We start from the raw sequence: 24057 nt of genomic DNA, 5'->3' as shown, positions 1-24057 counted from the left end.
TCCCACCATCTCCCCGTATTCCTCGCTCCCACCGTCTCCACGCATCCCTCACTCCCACCGTCTCCCCGTATCCCTCAATCCCACCGCCTCTACGTAACCCTCACTCCCACCGTCTCCCCGTACCCCTCACTCCCACAACCTCCCCGTGGCCCTCACTCCCACCGTCTCCCCGTATCACTCACACCCACCGTCTCCCCGTATCCCTCAATCCCACCGTTTCCCCGTATCCCTCACTCCCACCATCTCCCCATATCCCTCAGCCCCACCGTCTCACCGTATCCCTCACTCCCACCGTCACCCCGTATCCCTCACTCCCACCATCTCCCCGTATCCCTCACTCCCACCGCCTCCCCGTAATCCTCACTCCCACCATCTCCCCGTATCCCTCACAACCACCGTCTCCCTGTGTCCCTCACTCACACCGTCTCCCCATATCCTTCACTCCCACCGTCTCCCCGTGTCCGTCACTCCCACCGTCTCCCTGTCTCCCTCACTCTCACCGTCTCACCATATCCCTCACTCCCACCGTCTCCCTGTGTCCCTCACTCCCACCGTCTCCCCATATCCTTCACTCCCATCGACTCCCCGTATCCCTCACTCCCACCGTCTCCCATTCTCCCTCACCCCCACCGTCTCCCCCTATCCCCCACTCCCACCGTCTCCCCGTATCCCTCACTCCCACCATCTCCCCGTATCCCTCTCTCCCACCGCCTCCCCGTAATCCTCACTCCCACCGTCTCCCCGTATCCCTCACACCCACCGTATCCCGGTATCCCTCACTCCCACCGTCTCCCTGTGTCCCTCACTCACACCGTCTCCCCATATCCCTCACTCCCACCGTCTCCCATTCTCCCCCACCCCCACCGTCTCCCCGTATCCCTCACTCCCACCGTCACTCCGTGTCCCTCACTCCCACCATCTCCCCATATCCCTCACCCCCACAATCTCCCTGTATCCCTCACTCCCACCATCTCCCCGTATCCCTCACTCCCACCGTCTCCCCGTATCCCTCACTCCCACCGTCTCACCTTATCCCTCACTCTCACCATCTCCCCGTATTCCTCACTCCCACCGTCTCCCCGTATCCCTCATTCCCACCGTCTCACCTTATCTCTCACTCCCACCGTCTCCCCGTATCTCTCACTCCCACCATCTCCCCGTATTCCTCACTCCCACCGTCTCCCCGCATCCCTCACTCCCACCGTCTCCCCGTATCCCTCAATCCCACTGTCTATCCGTATCCCTCATACCCACCGTATCCCGGTATCCCTCACTCCCACCGTCTCCCTGTGTCCCTCACTCACACCGTCTCCCCATATCCCTCACTCCCACCGTCTCCCATTCTCCCTCACCCCCACCGTCTCCCCCTATCCCCCACTCCCACCGTCTCCCCGTATCCCTCACTCCCACCATCTCCCCGTATCCCTCTCTCCCACCGCCTCCCCGTAATCCTCACCCCCATGGTCTCCCTGTATCACTTACTCCCACCGCCTCCCCGTAACCCTCACTCCCACCGTCTCCCCGTACCCCTCACTCCCACCACCTCCCCGTATACTTCACTCCCACCATCTGCCCGTATCCCTCAATCCCACCGTTTCCCCGTATCCCTCACTCCCACCATCTCCCCATATCCCTCACCCCCACGGTCTCCCTGTTTCTGTCACACCCACCATCTCCCCGTATCCCTCACTCCCACCGTCTCCCCGTATCCCTCACTCCCACCGTCTCACCTTATCCCTCACTCTCACCATCTCCCCGTATTCCTCACTCCCACCGTCTCCCCGTATCCCTCATTCCCACCGTCTCACCTTATCTCTCACTCCCACCGTCTCCCCGTATCTCTCACTCCCACCATCTCCCCGTATTCCTCACTCCCACCGTCTCCCCGCATCCCTCACTCCCACCGTCTCCCCGTATCCCTCAATCCCACTGTCTATCCGTATCCCTCACACCCACCGTATCCCGGTATCCCTCACTCCCACCGTCTCCCTGTGTCCCTCACTCACACCGTCTCCCCATATCCCTCACTCCCACCGTCTCCCATTCTCCCTCACCCCCACCGTCTCCCCCTATCCCCCACTCCCACCGTCTCCCCGTATCCCTCACTCCCACCATCTCCCCGTATCCCTCTCTCCCACCGCCTCCCCGTAATCCTCACCCCCATGGTCTCCCCGTATCACTTACTCCCACCGCCTCCCCGTAACCCTCACTCCCACCGTCTCCCCGTACCCCTCACTCCCACCACCTCCCCGTATACTTCACTCCCACCATCTCCCCGTGTCCCTCAATCCCACCGTTTCCCCGTATCCCTCACTCCCACCATCTCCCCATATCCCTCACCCCCACGGTCTCCCTGTTTCTGTCACACCCACCGTCTCCCCGTATCCCTCAATCCCACGGTCTCCCAATATCCCTCACTCCCACCTTCTCACCGTATCCCTCAATCCCACCGTCACCCCGTATCCCTCACTCCCACCATCACCCCGTATCCCTCACTCCAACCGTCTCCCCGTATCCCTCGCTCCCACCGTCTCCCCGTATCCCTCACTCCCACCATCTCCGCGTATCCGTCACTCCCACCGCCGCCCCGTAATCCTCACTCCCACCGTCTCCCTGTGTCCCTCACTCCTACCGTCTCCCCATATCCCTCACTCACACCGTCTCCCCGTGTCCCTCACTCCCACCGTCTCCCTGCGTCTCTCACTCTCACCGACTCCCCATATCCCTCACTCCCACCGTCTCCCCGTATCCCTCACTCCCATCGACTCCCCGTATCCCTCGCTCCCACCGTCTCCCCTTCTTCCTCACTCCCACCGTCTCCCCCTATCCCCCGCTCTCACCGTCTCCCCGTATCCCTCACTCCCACCATCTCCCCGTATCCCTCACTCCCACCGCCTCCCCGTAATCCTCACTCCCACCATCTCCCCGTATCCCTCACACCCACCGTATCCCCGTATCCCTCACTCCCACCGTCTCCCCGTGTCCCTTACTCCCACCGTCCCCCTGTCTCCCTCACTCTCACCGTCTCCACGTATCCCTCACTCCCATCGACTCCCCGTATCCCTCACTCCCACCGTCTCCCATTCTCCCCCACCCCCACCGTCTCCCCGTATCCCTCACTCCCACCATCTCTCCGTGTCCCTCACTCCCACCATCTCCCCATATCCCTCACTCCCACCATCTCCCTGTATCCATCACTCCCACCGTCTCCCCATATCCCTCACTCCCACCGTCTCCCGGTATCCCACACTCCCACCGTCTCACCTGATCCCTCACTCCCACCGTCTCCACGTATCACTCACTCCCACCATCTCCCTGTATCCCTCACTCCCACCATCTCCCCGTATTCCTCACTCCCACTGTCTCCCCGCATCCCTCACTCCCACTGTCTCCCCGTATCCCTCAATCCCACCATCTCCCCGTATCCCTCACTCCCACCGCCTCCCCGTAATCCTCACTCCCACCATCTCCCCGTATCCCTCACACCCACCGTATCCCCGTATCCCTCACTCCCACCGTCTCCCCGTGTCCCTTACTCCCACCGTCCCCCTGTCTCCCTCACTCTCACCGTCTCCACGTATCCCTCACTCCCATCGACTCCCCGTATCCCTCACTCCCACCGTCTCCCATTCTCCCCCACCCCCACCGTCTCCCCGTATCCCTCACTCCCACCATCTCTCCGTGTCCCTCACTCCCACCATCTCCCCATATCCCTCACTCCCACCATCTCCCTGTATCCATCACTCCCACCGTCTCCCCATATCCCTCACTCCCACCGTCTCCCGGTATCCCACACTCCCACCGTCTCACCTGATCCCTCACTCCCACCGTCTCCACGTATCACTCACTCCCACCATCTCCCTGTATCCCTCACTCCCACCATCTCCCCGTATTCCTCACTCCCACTGTCTCCCCGCATCCCTCACTCCCACTGTCTCCCCGTATCCCTCAATCCCACTGTCTCCCCGTATCCCTCACTCACACCATCTCCCCGTATCCCTCACCCCCATGGTCTCCCCGTATCACTTACTCCCACAGCCTCCCCGTAACCCTCACTCCCACCGTCTCCCCGTACCCCTCACTCCCACCACCTCCCCGTATCCCTCACTCCCACCGTCTCCCCGTATGCCTCACTCCCACCGTCTCCCCGTATCCCTCAATCCCACCGTTTCCCCGTACCCCTCACTCCCACAACCTCCCCGTATCCCTCACTCCCACCGTGTCCCCATATCAGTTACTCCCACCGCCTCCCCGTAATCCTCACTCCCACCGTCTCCCCGTATCCCTCACACCCACTGTACCCCCGTATCCCTCAATCCCACTGTCTCCCCGTATCCCTCACTCACACCATCCCCCCGTATCCCTCACCCCCATGGTCTCCCCGTATCACTTACTCCCACCGCCTCCCCGTAACCCTGACTCCCACCGTCTCCCCGTACCCCTCACTCCCACAACCTCCCCGTATCCCTCACTCCCACCGTCTCCCCGTATCCCTCACTCCCACCGTCTCCCGTATCCCTCAATCCCACCGTTTAACCCTTATCCCTCACTCCCACCATCTCCCCATATCCCTCACCCCCACCGTCTCCCCGTATCCCTCACTCCCACCATCACCCCCTATCCCTCACTCCCACCGTCTCCTCGTATCCCCCGCTCCCACCGCCTCCCCGTAATCCTCACTCCCACTGTCTCCCCGTATCCCTCACACCCAACGTATCCCGGTATCCCTCACTCCCACCGTCTCCCTGTGTCCCTCACCCCCACCGTCTCCCAGTCTCCCTCACTCTCACCGTCTCCCCGTATCCCTCACTCCCATCAACTCCCCGTATCCCTCACTCCCACCGTCTCCCATTCTCCCTCACCCCCACCGTCGCCCCGTATCCCTCACTCCCACCGTCTCTCCGTGTCCCTCACTCCCACCATCTCCCCATATCCCTCACTTCCACAATCTCCCTGTATCCCTCACTCCCACCATCTCCCCGTATCCCTCACTCCCACCGTCTCCCCGTATCCCTCACTCCCACCGTCTCACCTTATCCCTCACTCCCACCGTCTCCCCGTATTCCTCACTCCCACCGTCTCCCCGCATCCCTCACTCCCACCGTCTCCCCGTATCTCTCAATCCCACTGTCTATCCGTATCCCTCACCCCCATGGTCTCCCCGTATCACTTACTCCCACCGCCTCCCCGTAACCCTCACTCCCACCGTCTCCCCGTGCCCCTCACTCCCACCACCTCCCCGTATACTTCACTCCCACCGTCTCCCCGTATCCCTCAATCCCACCGTTTCCCCGTATCCCTCACTCCCACCATCTCCCCATATCCCTCACCCCCACGGTCTCCCTGTTTCTGTCACACCCACCGTCTCCCCGTATCCCTCAATCCCACGGTCTCCCAATATCCCTCACTCCCACCTTCTCACCGTATCCCTCAATCCCACCATCACCCCGTATCCCTCACTCCCACCATCACCCCGTATCCCTCACTCCCACCGTCTCCCCGTATCCCTCGCTCCCACCGTCTCCCCGTATCCCTCACTCCCACCATCTCCGCGTATCCCTCACTCCCACCGCCTCCCCGTAATCCTCACTCCCACCGTCTCCCTGTGTCCCTCACTCCTACCGTCTCCCCATATCCCTCACTCACACCGTCTCCCCGTGTCCCTCACTCCCACCGTCTCCCTGCGTCTCTCACTCTCACCGACTCCCCATATCCCTCACTCCCACCGTCTCCCCGTATCCCTCACTCCCATCGACTCCCCGTATCCCTCGCTCCCACCGTCTCCCCTTCTTCCTCACTCCCACCGTCTCCCCGTATCCCTCACTCACACCGCCTCCCATTATGCCTTACTCCAACCGTCTCCCCGTATCCCTCACTCCCACCATCTCTTTGTATCCCTGACTCCCACCGTCTCCCCGTATCCCTCACTCCCACCGTCTCCCCGTATCCCTCACTCCCACCGTCTCAGCGTTTCCCTCACTCCCACCGTCTCCCCGTATCCCTCACTCCCACCATCTCCCTGTATCCCTCACTCCCACCGTCTCCCTGTATCCGTCGCTCCCACCGTCTCCTCGTATCCCTCACTCCCACCATCTCCCCGTATCCCTCACTCGCACCGCCTCCCCGTATCCCTCACTCCCACCGTATCCCCGTATCCCTCACTCCCACCGTCTCCCATTCTCCCTCACCCCCACCGTCTTCCCCTATCCCCCGCTCTCACCGTCTCCCCGTATCCCTCACTCCCACCATCTCCCCGTATCCCTCACTCCCACCGCCTCCCCGTAATCCTCACTCCCACCGTCTCCCCGTATCCCTCACACCCACCGTATCCCCGTATCCCTCACTCCCACCGTCTCCCTGTGTCCCTCACTCATACCGTCTCCCCATATCCCTCACTCCCACCGTCTCCCCGTGTCCCTCACTCCCACCGTCCCCTGTCTCCCTCACTCCCATCGACTCCCCGTATCCCTCACTCCCACCGTCTCCCATTCTCCCCCACCCCCACCGTCTCCCCGTATCCCTCACTCCCACCATCTCTCCGTGTCCCTCACTCCCACCATCTCCCCATATCCCTCACTCCCACCATCTCCCTGTATCCCTCACTCCCACCGTCTCACCATATCCCTCACTCCCACCGTCTCCCCGTATCCCACACTCCCACCGTCTCACCTGATCCCTCACTCCCACCGTCTCCACGTATCACTCACTCCCACCATCTCCCTGTATCCCTCACTCCCACCGTCTCCCTGTATCCCTCGCTCCCACTGTCTCCCTGTATCACTCACTCCCACTGTCTCTCCGTCTCCCTCACTCCCACCGTCTCCCGTATCTCTCACTCCCAGCATCTCCCCGTATTCCTCACTCCCACTGTCTCCCCGCATCCCTCACTCCCACTGTCTCCCCGTATCCCTCAATCCCACTGTCTCCCCGTATCCCTCACTCACACCATCTCCCCGTATCCCTCACCCCCATGGTCTCCCCGTATCACTTACTCCCACAGCCTCCCCGTACCCCTCACTCCCACCACCTCCCCGTATCCCTCACTCCCACCGTCTCCCCGTATGCCTCACTCCCACCGTCTACCCGTATCCCTCAATCCCACCGTTTCCCCGTACCCCTCACTCCCACAACCTCCCCGTATCCCTCACTCCCACCGTTTCCCCATATCAGTTACTCCCACCGCCTCCCCGTAACCCTCACTCTCACCGTCTCCCCGTACCCCTCACTCCCACCACCTCCCCGTATCCCTCACTCCCACCATCTCCCCATATCCCTCACCCCCACGGTCTCCCTGTTTCCCTCACACCCACCGTCTCCCCGTATCCCCCGCTCCCACCGTCTCCCCGTATCCCTCACTCCCACCTTCTCACCGTATCCCTCAATCCCACCGTCACCCCGTATCCCTCACTCCCACCGTCACCCCGTATCCCTCACTCCCACCGTCTCCCCGTATCCCTCAATCCCACTGTCTCCCCGTATCTCTCACTCATACCATCTCCCCGTATCTGTTACCCCCCGTGGTCTCCCCGTATCACTTACTCCCACCGCCTCCCCGTAACCCTCACTCCCACCGTCTCCCCGTACCCCCCACTCCCACAACCTCCCCGTATCCCTCACTCCCACCGTCTCCCCGTATCCCTCACTCCCACCGTCTCCCTCAATCCCACCGTTTCCCCGTATCCCTCACACCCACCATCTCCCCATATCCCTCACCCCCACCGTCTGCCCGTGTCCCTCACTCCCACTGTCACCCCGTATCCCTCACTCCCACCGCCTCCCCGTATCCCCCGCTCCCACCATCTCCCCGTATCCCTTCACTCCCACCATCTCCCCGTATCACTCACTCCCACCGCCTACCCGTAATCCTCACTCCCACCGTCTCCCCGTATCCCTTACACCCACCGTACCCCCGTATCCCGCACTCCCACCATCTCCCTGTTTCCCTCACTCACACCGTCTCCCCATATCCCTCACTCCCACCGTCTCCCCGTGTCCCTCACTCCCACCGTCTCCCTCACTCTCACCGTCTCCCCATATCCCTCACTCCCACCGTCTCCCCGCATACCTCACTCCCACCATCTCCCCGTATCCCTCACTCCCACCGTCTCCCCGTATCCCTCACTCCCACCATCTCCCCGTATTCCTCGCTCCCACCGTCTCCCCGCATCCCTCAATCCCACCGTCTCCCCGTATCCCTCAATCCCACTGTCTCCCCGTATCCCTCACTCACACCATCCCCCCATATCCCTCACCCCCATGGTCTCCCCGTTTCACTTATTCCCACCGCCTCCCCGTAACCCTGACTCCCACCGTCTCCCCGTACCCCTCACTCCCACAACCTCCCCGTATCCCTCACTCCCACCGTTTCCCGCATCCCTCACTCCCACCGTCTCCCCGTATCCCTCAATCCCACCGTTTAACCCGTATCCCTCACTCCCACCATCTCCCCATATCCCTCACCCCCACCGTCTCCCCGTATCCCTCACTCCCACCGTCACCCCCTATCCCTCACTCCCACCGTCTCCTCGTATCCCCCGCTCCCACCGTCTCCCCGTATCCCTCACTCCCACCATCTCCCCGTATCCCTCACTCCAACCGCCTCCCCGTTACCCTCACTCCCACCGTCTCCCCGTATCCCTCACACCCACCGTATCCCCGTATCCCTCACTCCCACCGTCTCTGTGTCCCTCACTCACACCGTCTCCCCATATCCCTCACTCCCACCGTCTCCCCGTGTCCCTCACTCCCACCGTCTCCCTGTGTCCCTCACTCTCACCGTCTCCCCATATCCCTCACTCCCACCGTCTCCCGGTATCCCTCACTCCCACCATCTCCCTGTATCCCTCACTCCCACCATCTCCCTGTATCCCTCGTTCCTACCGTCTCCCCGTATCCCTCACTCCCACCATCTCCCCGTATTCCTCGCTCCCACCGTCTCCACGCATCCCTCACTCCCACCGTCTCTCCGTATCCCTCAATCCCACCGCCTCTACGTAACCCTCACTCCCACCATCTCCCCATACCCCTCACTCCCACAACCTCCCCGTATCCCTCACTCCCACCGTCTCCCATTCTCCCTCACTCCCACCATCTCCCCATATCCCTCAGCCCCACCGTCTCACAGTATCCCTCACTCCCACCGTCACCCCGTATCCCTCACTCCCACCATCTCCCCGTATCCCTCACTCCCACCGTCTCCCTGTGTCCCTCACTCACACCGCCTCCGCATATCCCTCACTCCCACCGTCCCCCGTGTCCCTCACTCCTACCGTCTCCCATTCTCCCTCACTCCCACCGTCTCCCCGTATCCCTCACTCCCACCATCTCCCCGTATCCCTCACTCCCACCGCCTCCCCGTAATCCTCACTCCCACCGTATCCCCGTATCCCTCAGTCCCACCGTTTCCCTGTGTCCCTCACTCACACCGTCTCCCCATATCCCTCACTCCCACCGTCTCCCCGTGTCCCTCACCCCCACCGTCTCCCTGTCTCCCTCACTCCCACCATCTCCCCGTAACCCTCACTCCCACCGTCTCCCTGTATCCCTCACTCCCACCGTCTCCCCATATCCCTCACTCACACCGTCTCCCCGTATCCCTCACTCCCATCGACTCGCCGTATCCCTCACTGCCACCGTCTCCCATTCTCCCTCACCCCCACCGTCTCCCCGTATCCCTCACTCCCACCGTCTCTCCGTGTCCCTCACTCCCACCATCTCCCCATATCCCTCACTCCCACAATCTCCCTGTATCCCTCACTCCCACCATCTCCCCGTATCCCTCACTCCCACCATCTCCCCGTATCCCTCACTCCCACCGCCTCCCCGTAATCCTCATTCCCACCGTCTCCCCGTATCCCTCACACCCACCGTATCCCCGTATCCCTCACTCCCACCGTCTCCCTGTGTCCCTCACTCACACCGTCTCCCCATATCCCTCACTCCCACCATCTCCCCGTGTCCCTCACTCCCACCGTCTCCCTGTCTCCCTCACTCTCACCGTCTCCCCGTATCCCTCACTCCCATCGAATCCCCGTATCCCTCACTCCCACCGTCTCCCATTCTCCCCCACCCCCACCGTCTCCCCGTATCCCTCACTCCCACCATCTCTCCGTGTCCCTCACTCCCACCATCTCCCCATATCCCTCACTCCCACAATCTCCCTGTATCCCTCACTCCCACCATCTCCCCGTATCCCTCACTCCCACCGTCTCCCCGTATCCCTCACTCCCACCGTCTCACCTTATCCCTCACTCCCACCGTCTCTCCGTGTCCCTCACTCCCACCATCTCCCTGTATCCCTCACTCCCACTGTCTCCCCGTATCCCTCACTCACACCATCCCCCCGTATCCCTCACCCCCATGGTCTCCCCGTATCACTTACTCCCACCGCCTCACCGTAACCCTGACTCCCACCGTCTCCCCGTATCCCTCACTCCCACCGTCTCCCCTTATCCCTCAATCCCACCGTTTAACCCGTATCCCTCACTCCCACCGTCACCCCGTATCCCTCACTCCCACCGTCTCCTCGTATCCCCCGCTCCCACCGTCTCCCCGTATCCCTCACTCACACCCTCTCCCCGTATCCCTCACTCCAACCGCCTCCCTGTAACCCTCACTCCCACCGTCTCCCCGTATCCCTCACACCCACCGTATCCCCGTATCCCTCACTCCCACCGTCTCTGTGTCCCTCACTCACACCGTCTCCCCATATCCCTCACTCCCACCGTCTCCCCGTGTCCCTCACTCCCACCGTCTCCCTGTGTCCCTCACTCTCACCGTCTCCCCATATCCCTCACTCCCACCGTCTCCCTGTGTCCCTCACTCCCACCGTCTCCCCAGATCCCTCACTCCCACCATCTCCGTGTATCCCTCGCTCCCACCATCTCCCCGTATCCCTCACTCCCATCGTCTCCCCGTATCCCTCACACCCACCATCTACCCTTCTCCCTCACACACACCATCTACCCTTCTCCCTCACTCCCACCGTCTGCCCGTATCCCTCACTCCCTCCATCTCCCCGTATCCCTCACTCCCACCATCTGCCTGTATCCCTCACTCCCATCCTCTCCTCGTATCCCTCACTGCCACCGTCTCCCAGTATCCCTCAATCCCACTGTCTCCCCGTATCCCTAACTCACACCATCTCCCCATATCCATCACTCCCACCATCTCCCATTTCACTCACTCCCACCGTCTCTCCGTCTCCCTCACTCCCACCGTCTCCCCGTCTCCCTCACTCCCACCGTCTCCCCGTTTCTCTCACTCCCACCATCTCCCCGTATTCCTCGCTCCCACCGTCTCCCCGCATCCCTCACTCCCACCGTCTCCCAGTATCCCTCAATCCCACTGTCTCCCCGTATCCCTAACTCACACCATCTCCCCATATCCATCACTCCCACCATCTCCTCATATCCCTCACTCCCACCGTCTCCCCGTACCCCTCACTCCCACCACCTCCTCGTATCCCTCACTCCCACCGTCTCCCCGTATCCCTCACTCCCACCGTATCCCCGTATCCCTCACTCCCACCATCTCCCTGTGTCCCTCACTCCCACCGTCTCCCCGTGTCCCTCACTCCCACCGTCTCCCCATATCCCTCACTCTCACCGACTCCCCGTGTCCCTAACTCCCACCGCCTCCCATTGTCCCTCACTCTCACCGTTTTCCCAGTATCCCTCCCTCCCACCGTCTCCCCGTATCCCTCACTCACACCGTCTCCCCATATCCCTCACTCCCATCGACTCCCCGTATCCCTCACTCCCACCGTCTCCCATTCTCCCTCACCCCCACCATCTCCCCGTATCCCTCACTCCCACCGTCACTCCGTGTCCCTCACTCCCACCATCTCCCCATATCCCTCACTCCCACAATCTCCCTGTATCCCTCACTCCCACCATCTCCCCGTATCCCTCACCCCCACCATCTCCCCGTATCCCTCACTCCCACCGCCTCCCCGTAATCCTCATTCCCACCGTCTCCCCGTATCCCTCACACCCACCGTATCCCCGTATCCCTCACTCCCACCGTCTCCCTGTGTCCCTCACTCACACCGTCTCCCCATATCCCTCACTCCCACCGTCTCCCCGTGTCCCTCACTCCCACCGTCTCCCTGTCTCCCTCACTCTCACCGTCTCCCCGTATCCCTCACTCCCATCGAATCCCCGTATCCCTCACTCCCACCGTCTCCCATTCTCCCCCACCCCCACCGTCTCCCCGTATCCCTCACTCCCACCATCTCTCCGTGTCCCTCACTCCCACCATCTCCCCATATCCCTCACTCCCACAATCTCCCTGTATCCCTCACTCCCACCATCTCCCCGTATCCCTCACTCCCACCGTCTCCCCGTATCCCTCACTCCCACCGTCTCACCTTATCCCTCACTCCCACCGTCTCTCCGTGTCCCTCACTCCCACCATCTCCCTGTATCCCTCACTCCCACTGTCAACCCGTATCCCTCACTCACACCATTCCCCCGTATCCCTCACCCCCATGGTCTCCCCGTATCCCTCACTCCCACCGTCTCCCCTTATCCCTCAATCCCACCGTTTAACCCGTATCCCTCACTCCCACCATCTCCCCATATCCCTCACCCCCACCATCTCCCCGTATCCCTCACTCCCACCGTCACCCCGTATCCCTCACTCCCACCGTCTCCTCGTATCCCCCGCTCCCACCGTCCCCCAGTATCCCTCACTCCCACCCTCTCCCCGTATCCCTCACTCCAACCGCCTCCCCATAACCCTCACTCCCACCGTCTCCCCGTATCCCTCACACCCACCGTATCCCCGTATCCCTCACTCCCACCGTCTCTGTGTCCCTCACTCACACCGTCTCCCCATATCCCTCACTCCCACCGTCTCCCCGTGTCCCTCACTCCCACCGTCTCCCTGTGTCCCTCACTCTCACCGTCTCCCCATATCCCTCACTCCCACCGTCTCCCTGTGTCCCTCACTCCCACCGTCTCCCCAGATCCCTCACTCCCACCATCTCCCTGTATCCCTCGCTCCCACCGTCTCCCCGTATCCCTCACTCCCACCTTCTCCCCGTATCCCTCACTCCCATCGTCTCCCCGTATCCCTCACTGCCACCATCTACCCTTCTCCCTCACACACACCATCTACCCTTCTCCCTCACTCCCACCGTCTCCCCGTATCCCTCACTCCCTCCATCTCCCCGTATCCCTCACTCCGACCATCTGCCTGTATCCCTCACTCCCACCCTCTCCTCGTATCCCTCACTGCCACCGTCTCCCAGTATCCCTCCCTCCCACCGTCTCCCCGTATCCCTCACTCCCACCATCTCCCCATATCCCTCACCCCCACGGTCTCCCTGTTTCCCTCACACCCACCGTCTCCCCGTATCTCTCACACCCAGCGTCTGCCCGTATCCCTCAATCCCACGGTCTCCCAATATCCCTCACTCCCACCTTCTCACCGTATCCCTCAATCCCACCGTCACCCCATATCCCTCACTCCCACCGTCACCCGTATCCCTCACTCCCACCGTCTCCCCGTATCACTCACTCCCACCGTCACTCCGTCTCCCTCACTCCCACCGTCTCCCCGTATCCCTCAATCCCACTGTCTCCCCGTATCCCTCACTCACACCATCTCCCCATATCCCGCATCCCCATGGTCTCCCCGTATCCCTTACTCCCACCGTCACCCCGTAACCCTCACTCCACCGTCTCCCCGTATCCCTCACTCCCACCGTCTCCCTGCATCCCTCGCTTCCACCGTCTCCCCGTATCCCTCACTCCCACCGTCTCCCCGTATCCCTCGCTCCCACCGTCTCCCCGTATCCCTCACTCCCACCATCTCCCCGTATCCCTCACTCCCACCGCCTCCCCGTAATCCTCACTCCCACCGTCTCCCTGTGTACCTCACTCCCACCGTCTCCCCATATCCCTTACTCCAACCGTCTTCCCGTATCCCTCACTCCCACCATCTCTTTGTATCCCTCACTCCCACCGCCTCCCCGTAATCCTCACTCCCACCGTCTCCCCATATCCCTTACTCCAACCGTCTTCCCGTGACCCTAACTCCCACCGTCTCCCCGTATCCCTCACTCCCACCGTCTCCCCGAAACCCTCACTCCCACCATCTCCCTGTATCCCTCACTCCCACCGTCTCCCTGTATCCCTCGCTCCCACCGTCTCCCCGTATCCCTCACTCCCACCATCTCCCCGTATCCCTCACTCCCACCGTCTCCCCGTATCCATCACTCCCACCGTATCCCCGTATCCCTCACTCCCACCGTCTCCCTGTGACCCTCACTCCCACCGTCTCCCTGTGACCCTCACTCCCACCGTCTCCCCGTATCACTCAATCCCACCGTTTCCCCGTATCCCTCACTCCCACCATCTCCCCGTATCCCTCACTCCCACCGTCTCCCCGTATCCCTCACTCCCACCGTATCCCCGTATCCCTCACTCCCACCGTCTCCCTGTGACCCTCACTCCCACCGTATCCCCGTATCCCTCACCCCCACGGTCTCCCTGTTTCCCTCACACCCACCGTCTCCCCGTATCTCTCACACCCACCGTCTCCCCGTATCCCTCAATCCCACGGTCTCCCAATATCCCTCACTCCCACCTTCTCACCGTATCCCTCTATCCCACCGTCACCCCGTATCCCTCACTCCCACCGTCACCCGTATCCCTCACTCCCTCCGCCTCCCCATATCACTCACTCCCACCGTCTCTCCGTCTGCCTCACTCCCACCGTCTCCCCGTTTCCCTCACTCCCACCGTCTCCCCGTATCACTCACTCCCACCGTCTCTCCGTCTACCTCACTCCCACTGTCTCCCCGTGTCCCTCAATCCCACTGTCTCCCCGTATCCCTCACTCACACCATCTCCCCGTATCCCGCACCCCCATGGTCTCCCCGTATCCCTTACTCCCACCGTCACCCCGTAACCCTCACTCCCACCGTCTCCCCGTATCCTTCACTCCCACCGTCTCCCTGCATCCCTCGCTCCCACCGTCTCCCCGTATCCCTCACTCCCACCGTCTCCCTGTATCCCTCGCTCCCACCGTTTCCCCGTATCCCTCACTCCCACCATCTCCCCGTATCCCTCACTCCCACCATCTCCCCGTGTCCCTCAATCCCACCGTCTCCCCGTATCCCTCACTCCCACCGTCTCCCTGTATCCCTCGCTCCCACCGTTTCCCCGTATCCCTCACTCCCACCATCTCCTCGTATCCCTCACTCCCACCATCTCCCCGTGTCCCTCACTCCCACCATCTCCCCGTGTCCCTCAATCCCACCGTCTCCCCGTATCCTTCCCTCCCACCGTCTCCCTGTATCCCTCGCTCCCACCGTTTCCCCGTATCCCTCACTCCCACCATCTCCCCGTATCCCTCACTCCCACCATCTCCCCGTGTCCCTCACTCCCACTGTATCCCCGTATCCCTCACTCCCACCGTCTCCCTGTGTCCCTCACTCCCACCGTCTCCCCAGATCCCTCACTCCTACCGTCTCCCTGTGTCCGCACTCCCACCGTCTCCCCGTATCCCTCACTCCCATCGTCTCCCCGTATCCCTCACTCCCACCATCTACCCTTCTCCCTCAGTCCCACGGTCTCCCCGTATCCCTCACTCCCTCCATCTCCCCGTATCCCTCACTCCCACCATCTGCCTGTATCCCTCACTCCCACCCTCTCCTCGTATCGCTCACTGCCACCGTCTCCCCATATCCCTCATTTCCACCGTCTCCCTGTATCCCTCTGTCCTGCCATCTCCCTGAATCCCTCAATCCCAAAGTCTCCCCGTTTCCCTCACTCCCACCGTCTCCCCATATCACTAACTCCAACCGTCTCTCCGTCTCCCTCACTCCCACCGTCTCCCCGTCTCCCTCACTCCCACCGTCTCCCCGCTTCTCTCACTCCCACCATCTCCCCGTATTCCTCGCTCCCACCGTCTCCCCGCATCCCTCACTCCCACCGTCTCCCCGTATCCCTCAATCCCACTGTCTCCCCGTATCCCTAACTCCCACCATCTCCCCGTATCCATCACTCCCACCATCTCCCCATATCCCTCACTCCCACCGTCTCACCGTACCCCTCACTCCCACCATCTCCCCGTATCCCTCACTCCCACCATCTCCCCGTGTCCCTCACTCCCACCGTCTCCCCATATCCTTCACTCCCACCGTCTACCTGCATCCCTCGCTCCCACCGTCTCCCCGTATCCCTCACTCCCACCGCCTCCCATTATCCCTTACTCCAACCGTCTCCCCGTATCCCTCACTCCCACCATCTCTTTGTATCCCTGACTCCCACCGTCTCCCCGAAACCCTCACTCCCACCGTCTCAGCGTTTCCCTCAGTCCCACCGTCTCCCCGTATCCCTCACTCCCACCATCTCCCTGTATCCCTCACTCCCACCGTCTCCCTGTATCCCTCACTCCCACCATCTCCCCGTATCCCTCACTCCCACCGTCTCCCCGTATCCCTCACTCCCACCATCTCCCCGTATCCCTCACTCCCACCGTCTCCCCGTATCCCTCACTCCCACTGTCTCCCCGTATCCCTCACTCCCACCATCTCCCCGTATCCCTCACTCCCACCGTCTCCCCGTATCCCTCACTCCCACCGTATCCCCGTATCCCTCACTCCCACCGTCTCCCTGTGACCCTCACTCCCATCGTCTCCCCGTATCCCTCACTCCCACCGTCTCCCCGTATCCCTCAATCCCACCGTGTCCCCGTATCCCTCACTCCCACCGTCTCCCCGTATCTCTCACACCCACCGTCTCCCCGTATCCCTCAATCCCACGGTCTCCCAATATCCCTCACTCCCACCTTCTCACCGTATCCCTCTATCCCACCGTCACCCCGTATCCCTCACTCCCACCGTCACCCGTATCCCTCACTCCCTCCGTCTCCCCGTATCACTCACTCCCACCGTCTCTCCGTCTGCCTCACTCCCACCGTCTCCCCGTTTCCCTCACTCCCACCGTCTCCCCGTATCACTCACTCCCACCGTCTCTCCGTCTCCCTCACTCCCACCGTCTCCCCGTATCCCTCAATCCCACTGTCTCCCCGTATCCCTCACTCACACCATCTCCCCGTATCCCGCACCCCCATGGTCTCCCCGTATCCCTTACTCCCAACGTCACCCCGTAACCCTCACTCCCACCGTCTCCCCGTATCCTTCACTCCCACCGTCTCCCTGCATCCCTCGCTCCCACCGTCTCCCCGTATCCCTCACTCCCACCGTCTCCCTGTATCCCTCGCTCCCACCGTTTCCCCATATCCCTCACTCCCACCATCTCCCCGTATCCCTCACTCCCACCATCTCCCCGTGTCCCTCAATCCCACCGTCTCCCCGTATCCTTCACTCCCACCGTCTCCCTGCATCCCTCGCTCCCACCGTCTCCCCGTATCCCTCACTCCCACCGTCTCCCTGTATCCCTCGCTCCCACCGTTTCCCCGTATCCCTCACTCCCACCATCTCCCCGTATCCCTCACTCCCACCATCTCCCCGTGTCCCTCACTCCCACTGTATCCCCGTATCCCTCACTCCCACCGTCTCCCTGTGTCCCTTAGTCCCACCGTCTCCCCAGATCCCTCACTCCTACCGTCTCCCTGTGTCCGCACTCCCACCGTCTCCCCATATCCCTCACTCCCACCATCTACCCTTCTCCCTCACACACACCATCTACCCTTCTCCCTCACTCCCACCGTCTCCCCGTATCCCTCACTCCCTCCATCTCCCCGTATCCCTCACTACCACCATCTGCCTGTATCCCTCACTCCCACCCTCTCCTCGTATCGCTCACTGCCACCGTCTCCCCATATCCCTCATTTCCACCGTCTCCCCGTTTCCCTCACTCCCACCGTCTCCCCATATCACTCACTCCAACCGTCTCTCCGTCTCCCTCACTCCCACCGTCTCCCCGTCTCCCTCACTCCCACCGTCTCCCCTTTTCTCTCACTCCCACCATCTCCCCGTATTCCTCGCTCCCACCGTCTCCCCGCATCCCTCACTCCCACCGTCTCCCCGCATCCCTCACTCCCACCGTCTCCCCGTATCCCTAACTCACACCATCTCCCCGTATCCCTCACTCCCACCGTCTCCCCATATCCCTCACTGCCACCGTCTCCCCGTACCCCTCACTCCCACCATCTCCCCGTATCCCTCACTCCCACCATCTCCCCGTGTCCCTCACTCCCACCGTCTCCCCGTATCCTTCACTCCCACCGTCTCCCTGCATCCCTCGCTCCCACCGTCTCCCCGTATCCCTCACTCCCACCGTCTCCCTGTATCCCTCACTCCCTCCGTCTCCCTGTATCCCTCGCTCCCACCGTCTCCCCGTATCCCTCACTCCCACCATCTCCCCGTATCCCTCACTCCCACCGTCTCCCCGTATCCCTCAATCCCACCGTCTCCCCGTATCCCTCACTCCCACCATCTCCCCGTATCCCTCACTCCCACCGTCTCCCCGTATCCCTCACTCCCACCATCTCCCCGTATCCCTCACTCCCACCGTCTCCCCGTATCACTCAATCCCACCGTTTCCCCGTATCCCTCACTCCCACCATCTCCCCATATCCCTCACCGCCACGGTCTCCCTGTATCCCTCACACCCACCGTCTCCCCGTATCTCTCACACCCACCGTCTCCCCGTATCCCTCAATCCCACGGTCTCCCAATATCCCTCACTTCCACCTTCTCACCGTATTCCTCTACCCCACCGTCACCCCGTATCCCTCACTCCCACCGTCACCCGTATCCCTCACTCCCTCCGTCTCCCCGTATCACTCACTCCCACCGTTCTCCGTCTCCCTCACTCCCACCGTCTCCCCGTTTCCCTCACTCCCACCGTCTCCCCGTATCACTCACTCCCACCGTCTCTCCGTCTCCCTCACTCCCACCGTCTCCCCGTATCCCTCAATCCCACTGTCTCCCCGTATCCCTCACTCACACCATCTCCCCGTATCCCGCACCCCCATGGTCTCCCCGTATCCCTTACTCCCACCGTCACCCCGTAACCCTCACTCCCACCGTCTCCCCGTATCCTTCACTCCCACTGTCTCCCTGCATCCCTCGCTCCCACCGTCTCCCCGTATCCCTCACTCCCACCGTCTCCCTATATCCCTCGCTCCCGCCGTTTCCCCGTATCCCTCACTCCCACCATCTCCCCGTATCCCTCACTCCCACCATCTCCCCGTATCCTTCACTCCCACCGTCTCCCTGCATCCCTCGCTCCCACCGTCTCCCCGTATCCCTCACTCCCACCGTCTCCCTGTATCCCTCGCTCCCACCGTTTCCCCGTATCCCTCAATCCCACCATCTCCCCGTATCCCTCACTCCCACCATCTCCCCGTGTCCCTCACTCCCACTGTATCCCCGTATCCCTCACTCCCACCGTCTCCCTGTGTCCCTCACTCCCACCGTCTCCCCAGATCCCTCACTCCTACCGTCTCCCTGTGTCCGCACTCCCACCGTCTCCCCGTGTCCCACACTCTCACTGTCTCCCCGTATCCCTCACTCCCATCGTCTCCCCGTATCCCTCACTCCCACCATCTCCCCGTATCCCTCACTCCCACCGTCTCCCCGTATCCCTCACTCCCTCCATCTCCCCGTATCCCTCACTCCCACCATCTGCCTGTATCCCTCACTCCCACCCTCTCCTCGTATCGCTCACTGCCACCGTCTCCCCATATCCCTCATTTCCACCGTCTCCCTGTATCCCTCTGTCCTGCCATCTCCCTGAATCCCTCAATCCCAAAGTCTCCCCGTTTCCCTCAATCCCACCGTCTCCCCATATCACTCACTCCCACCGTCTCTCCGTCTCCCTCACTCCCACCGTCTCCCCGTCTCCCTCACTCCCACCGTCTCCCCGTTTCTCTCACTCCCACCATCTCCCCGTATTCCTCGCTCCCACCGTCTCCCCGCATCCCTCACTCCCACCGTCTCCCCGTATCCCTCAATCCCACTGTCTCCCCGTATCCCTAACTCACACCATCTCCCCGTATCCATCACTCCCACCATCTCCCCATATCCTTCACTCCCACCGTCTCCCCGTACCCCTCACTCCCACCACCTCCTCGTATCCCTCACTCCTACCGTCTCCCCGTATCCCTCACTCCCACCGTATCCCCGTGTTCCTCACTCCCACCGTCTCCCCATATCCCTCACTCTCACCGACTCCCCGTGTCCATAACTCCCACCGCCTCCCTGTGTCCCTCACTCTCACCGTCTCCCCGTATCCCTCCCTCCCACCGTCTCCCCGTATCGCTCACTCCCATCGACCCCCCGTATCCCTCACTCCCACGGTCTCCCATTCTCCCTTACCCCCACCGTCTCCCCGTATCCCTCACTCCCACCATCTCCCTGTATCCCTCACTCCCACCGTCTCCCCATATCCCTCACTCCCACCGCCTCCCCGTATCCCTCACTCCCACCGTCTCACCTTATCCCTCACTCCCACCGTCTTCCCGCATCACTCACTCCCACCATCTCCCTGTATCCCTCACTCCCACCGTCTCCCTGTATCCCTCGCTCCCACCGTCTCCCTGTATCACTCACTCCCACTGTCTCTCCGTCTCCCTCACTCCCACCGTCTCCCCGTATCTCTCACTCCCACCATCTCCCCGTATTCCTCACTCCCACTGTCTCCCCGCATCCCTCACTCCCAATGTCTCCCCGTATCCCTCAATCCCACTGTCTCCCCGTATCCCTCACTCACACCATCTCCCCGTATCCCTCACCCCCATGGTCTCCCCGTATCACTTCCTCCCACCGCCTCCCCGTAACACTCACTCCCAACGTCTCCCCGTACCCCTCACTCCCACCACCTCCCCGTATCCCTCACTCCCACCGTCACCCCGTATCCCTCACTCCCACCGTCACCCCGTATCCCTCACTCCCACCGTCTCCCCGTATCCCTCAATCCCACTGTCTCCCCGTATCTCTCACTCACACCATCTCCCCGTATCCGTCACCCCCATGGTCTCCCCGTATCACTTACTCCCACCGCCTCCCCGTATCCCTCACTCCCACCGTCTCCCTGTATCCCTCACTCCCACCGTCTCCCTGTATCCCTCGCTCCCACCGTCTCCCCGTATCCCTCACTCCCACCATCTCCCCGTATCCCTCACTCCCACCGTCTCCCCGTGTCCCTCACTCCCACCGTCTCCCCGTATCCCTCACTTCCACCATCTCCCCGTATCCCTCACTCCCACCGTCTCCCCGTATCCCTCACTCCCACCATCTCCCCGTATCCCTCACTCCCACCGTCTCCCCGTATCACTCAATCCCACCGTTTCCCCGTATCCCTCACTCCCACCATCTCCCCATATCCCTCACCCCCACGGTCTCCCTGTTTCCCTCACACCCACCGTATCCCCGTATCTCTCACACCCACCGTCTCCCCGTATCCCTCAATCCCACCGTCTCCCAATATCCCTCACTTCCACCTTCTCACCGTATCCCTCTACCCCACCGTCACCCCGTATCCCTCACTCCCACCGTCACCCGTATCCCTCACTCCCTCCGTCTCCCCGTATCACTCACTCCCACCGTCTCTCCGTCTCCCTCACTCCCACCGTCTCCCCGTTTCCCTCACTCCCACCGTCTCCCCGTATCACTCACTCCCACCGTCTCTCCGTCTCCCTCACTCCCACCGTCTCCCCGTATCCCTCAATCCCACTGTCTCCCCATATCCCTCATTCACACCATCTCCCCGTATCCCGCACCCCCATGGTCTCCCCGTATCCCTTACTCCCACCGTCACCCCGTAACCCTCACTCCCACCGTCTCCCCGTATCCTTCACTCCCACCGTCTCCCTGCATCCCTCGCTCCCACCGTCTCCCCGTATCCCTCACACCCACCGTCTCCCTATATCCCTCGCTCCCGCCGTTTCCCCGTATCCCTCACTCCCACCATCTCCCCGTATCCCTCACTCCCACCATCTCCCCGTATCCTTCACTCCCACCGTCTCCCTGCATCCCTCGCTCCCACCGTTTCCCCGTATCCCTCACTCCCACCATCTCCCCGTATCCCTCACTCCCACCATCTCCCCGTGTCCCTCACTCCCACTGTATCCCCGTATCCCTCACTCCCACCGTCTCCCTGTGTCCCTCACTCCCACCGTCTCCCCAGATCCCTCACTCCTACCGTCTCCCTGTGTCCGCACTCCCACCGTCTCCCCGTGTCCCACACTCTCACTGTCTCCCCGTATCCCTCACTCCCATCGTCTCCCCGTATCCCTCACTCCCACCATCTCCCCGTATCCCTCACTCCCACCGTCTCCCCGTATCCCTCACTCCCTCCATCTCCCCGTATCCCTCACTCCCACCATCTGCCTGTATCCCTCACTCCCACCCTCTCCTCGTATCGCTCACTGCCACCGTCTGCCCATATCCCTCATTTCCACCGTCTCCCTGTATCCCTCTGTCCTGCCATCTCCCTGAATCCCTCAATCCCAAAGTCTCCCCGTTTCCCTCAATCCCACCGTCTCCCCATATCACTCACTCCCACCGTCTCTCCGTCTCCCTCACTCCCACCGTCTCCCCGTCTCCCTCACTCCCACCGTCTCCCCGTTTCTCTCACTCCCACCATCTCCCCGTATTCCTCGCTCCCACCGTCTCCCCGCATCCCTCACTCCCACCGTCTCCCCGTATCCCTCAATCCCACTGTCTCCCCGTATCCCTAACTCACACCATCTCCCCGTATCCATCACTCCCACCATCTCCCCATATCCCTCACTCCCACCGTCTCCCCGTACCCCTCACTCCCACCACCTCCTCGTATCCCTCACTCTTACCGTCTCCCCGTATCCCTCACTCCCACCGTATCCCCGTGTTCCTCACTCCCACCGTCTCCCCATATCCCTCACTCTCACCGACTCCCCGTGTCCATAACTCCCACCGCCTCCCTGTGTCCCTCACTCTCACCGTCTCCCCGTATCCCTCCCTCCCACCGTCTCCCCGTATCCCTCACTCCCATCGACCCCCCGTATCCCTCACTCCCACGGTCTCCCATTCTCCCTCGCCCCCACCGTATCCCCGTATCCCTCAATCCCACCATCTCCCTGTATCCCTCACTCCCACCGTCTCGCCATATCCCTCACTCCCACCGCCTCCCCGTATCCCTCACTCCCACCGTCTCACCTTATCCCTCACTCCCACCGTCTTCCCGCATCACTCACTCCCACCATCTCCCTGTATCCCTCACTCCCACCGTCTCCCTGTATCCCTCGCTCCCACCGTCTCCCTGTATCACTCACTCCCACTGTCTCTCCGTCTCCCTCACTCCCACCGTCTCCCCGTATCTCTCACTCCCACCATCTCCCCGTATTCCTCACTCCCACTGTCTCCCCGCATCCCTCACTCCCAATGTCTCCCCGTATCCCTCAATCCCACTGTCTCCCCGTATCCCTCACTCACACCATCTCCCCGTATCCCTCACCCCCATGGTCTCCCCGTATCACTTCCTCCCACCGCCTCCCCGTAACACTCACTCCCAACGTCTCCCCGTACCCCTCACTCCCACCACCTCCCCGTATCCCTCACTCCCACCGTCACCCCGTATCCCTCACTCCCACCGTCACCCCGTATCCCTCACTCCCACCATCTCCCCGTATCCCTCACTCCCACCGTCTCCCCGTATCACTCAATCCCACCGTTTCCCCGTATCCCTCACTCCCACCATCTCCACATATCCCTCACCCCCATGGTCTCCCCGTATCACTTCCTCCCACCGCCTCCCCGTAACACTCACTCCCAACGTCTCCCCGTACCCCTCACTCCCACCACCTCCCCGTATCCCTCACTCCCACCGTCACCCCGTATCCCTCACTCCCACCGTCACCCCGTATCCCTCACTCCCACCGTCTCCCCGTATCCCTCAATCCCACTGTCTCCCCGTATCTCTCACTCACACCATCTCCCCGTATCCGTCACCCCCATGGTCTCCCCGTATCACTTACTCCCACCGCCTCCCCGTATCCCTCACTCCCACCGTCTCCCTGTATCCCTCACTCCCACCGTCTCCCTGTATCCCTCGCTCCCACCGTCTCCCCGTATCCCTCACTCCCACCATCTCC

The sequence above is a fragment of the Scyliorhinus torazame genome, chromosome 16, assembly GCF_047496885.1.
Source record: "Scyliorhinus torazame isolate Kashiwa2021f chromosome 16, sScyTor2.1, whole genome shotgun sequence".
Classification (NCBI taxonomy): domain Eukaryota; kingdom Metazoa; phylum Chordata; class Chondrichthyes; order Carcharhiniformes; family Scyliorhinidae; genus Scyliorhinus; species Scyliorhinus torazame.
The sequence above is the reverse complement of the archived record's forward strand: the minus strand, read 5'-3'. Positions refer to the sequence as shown.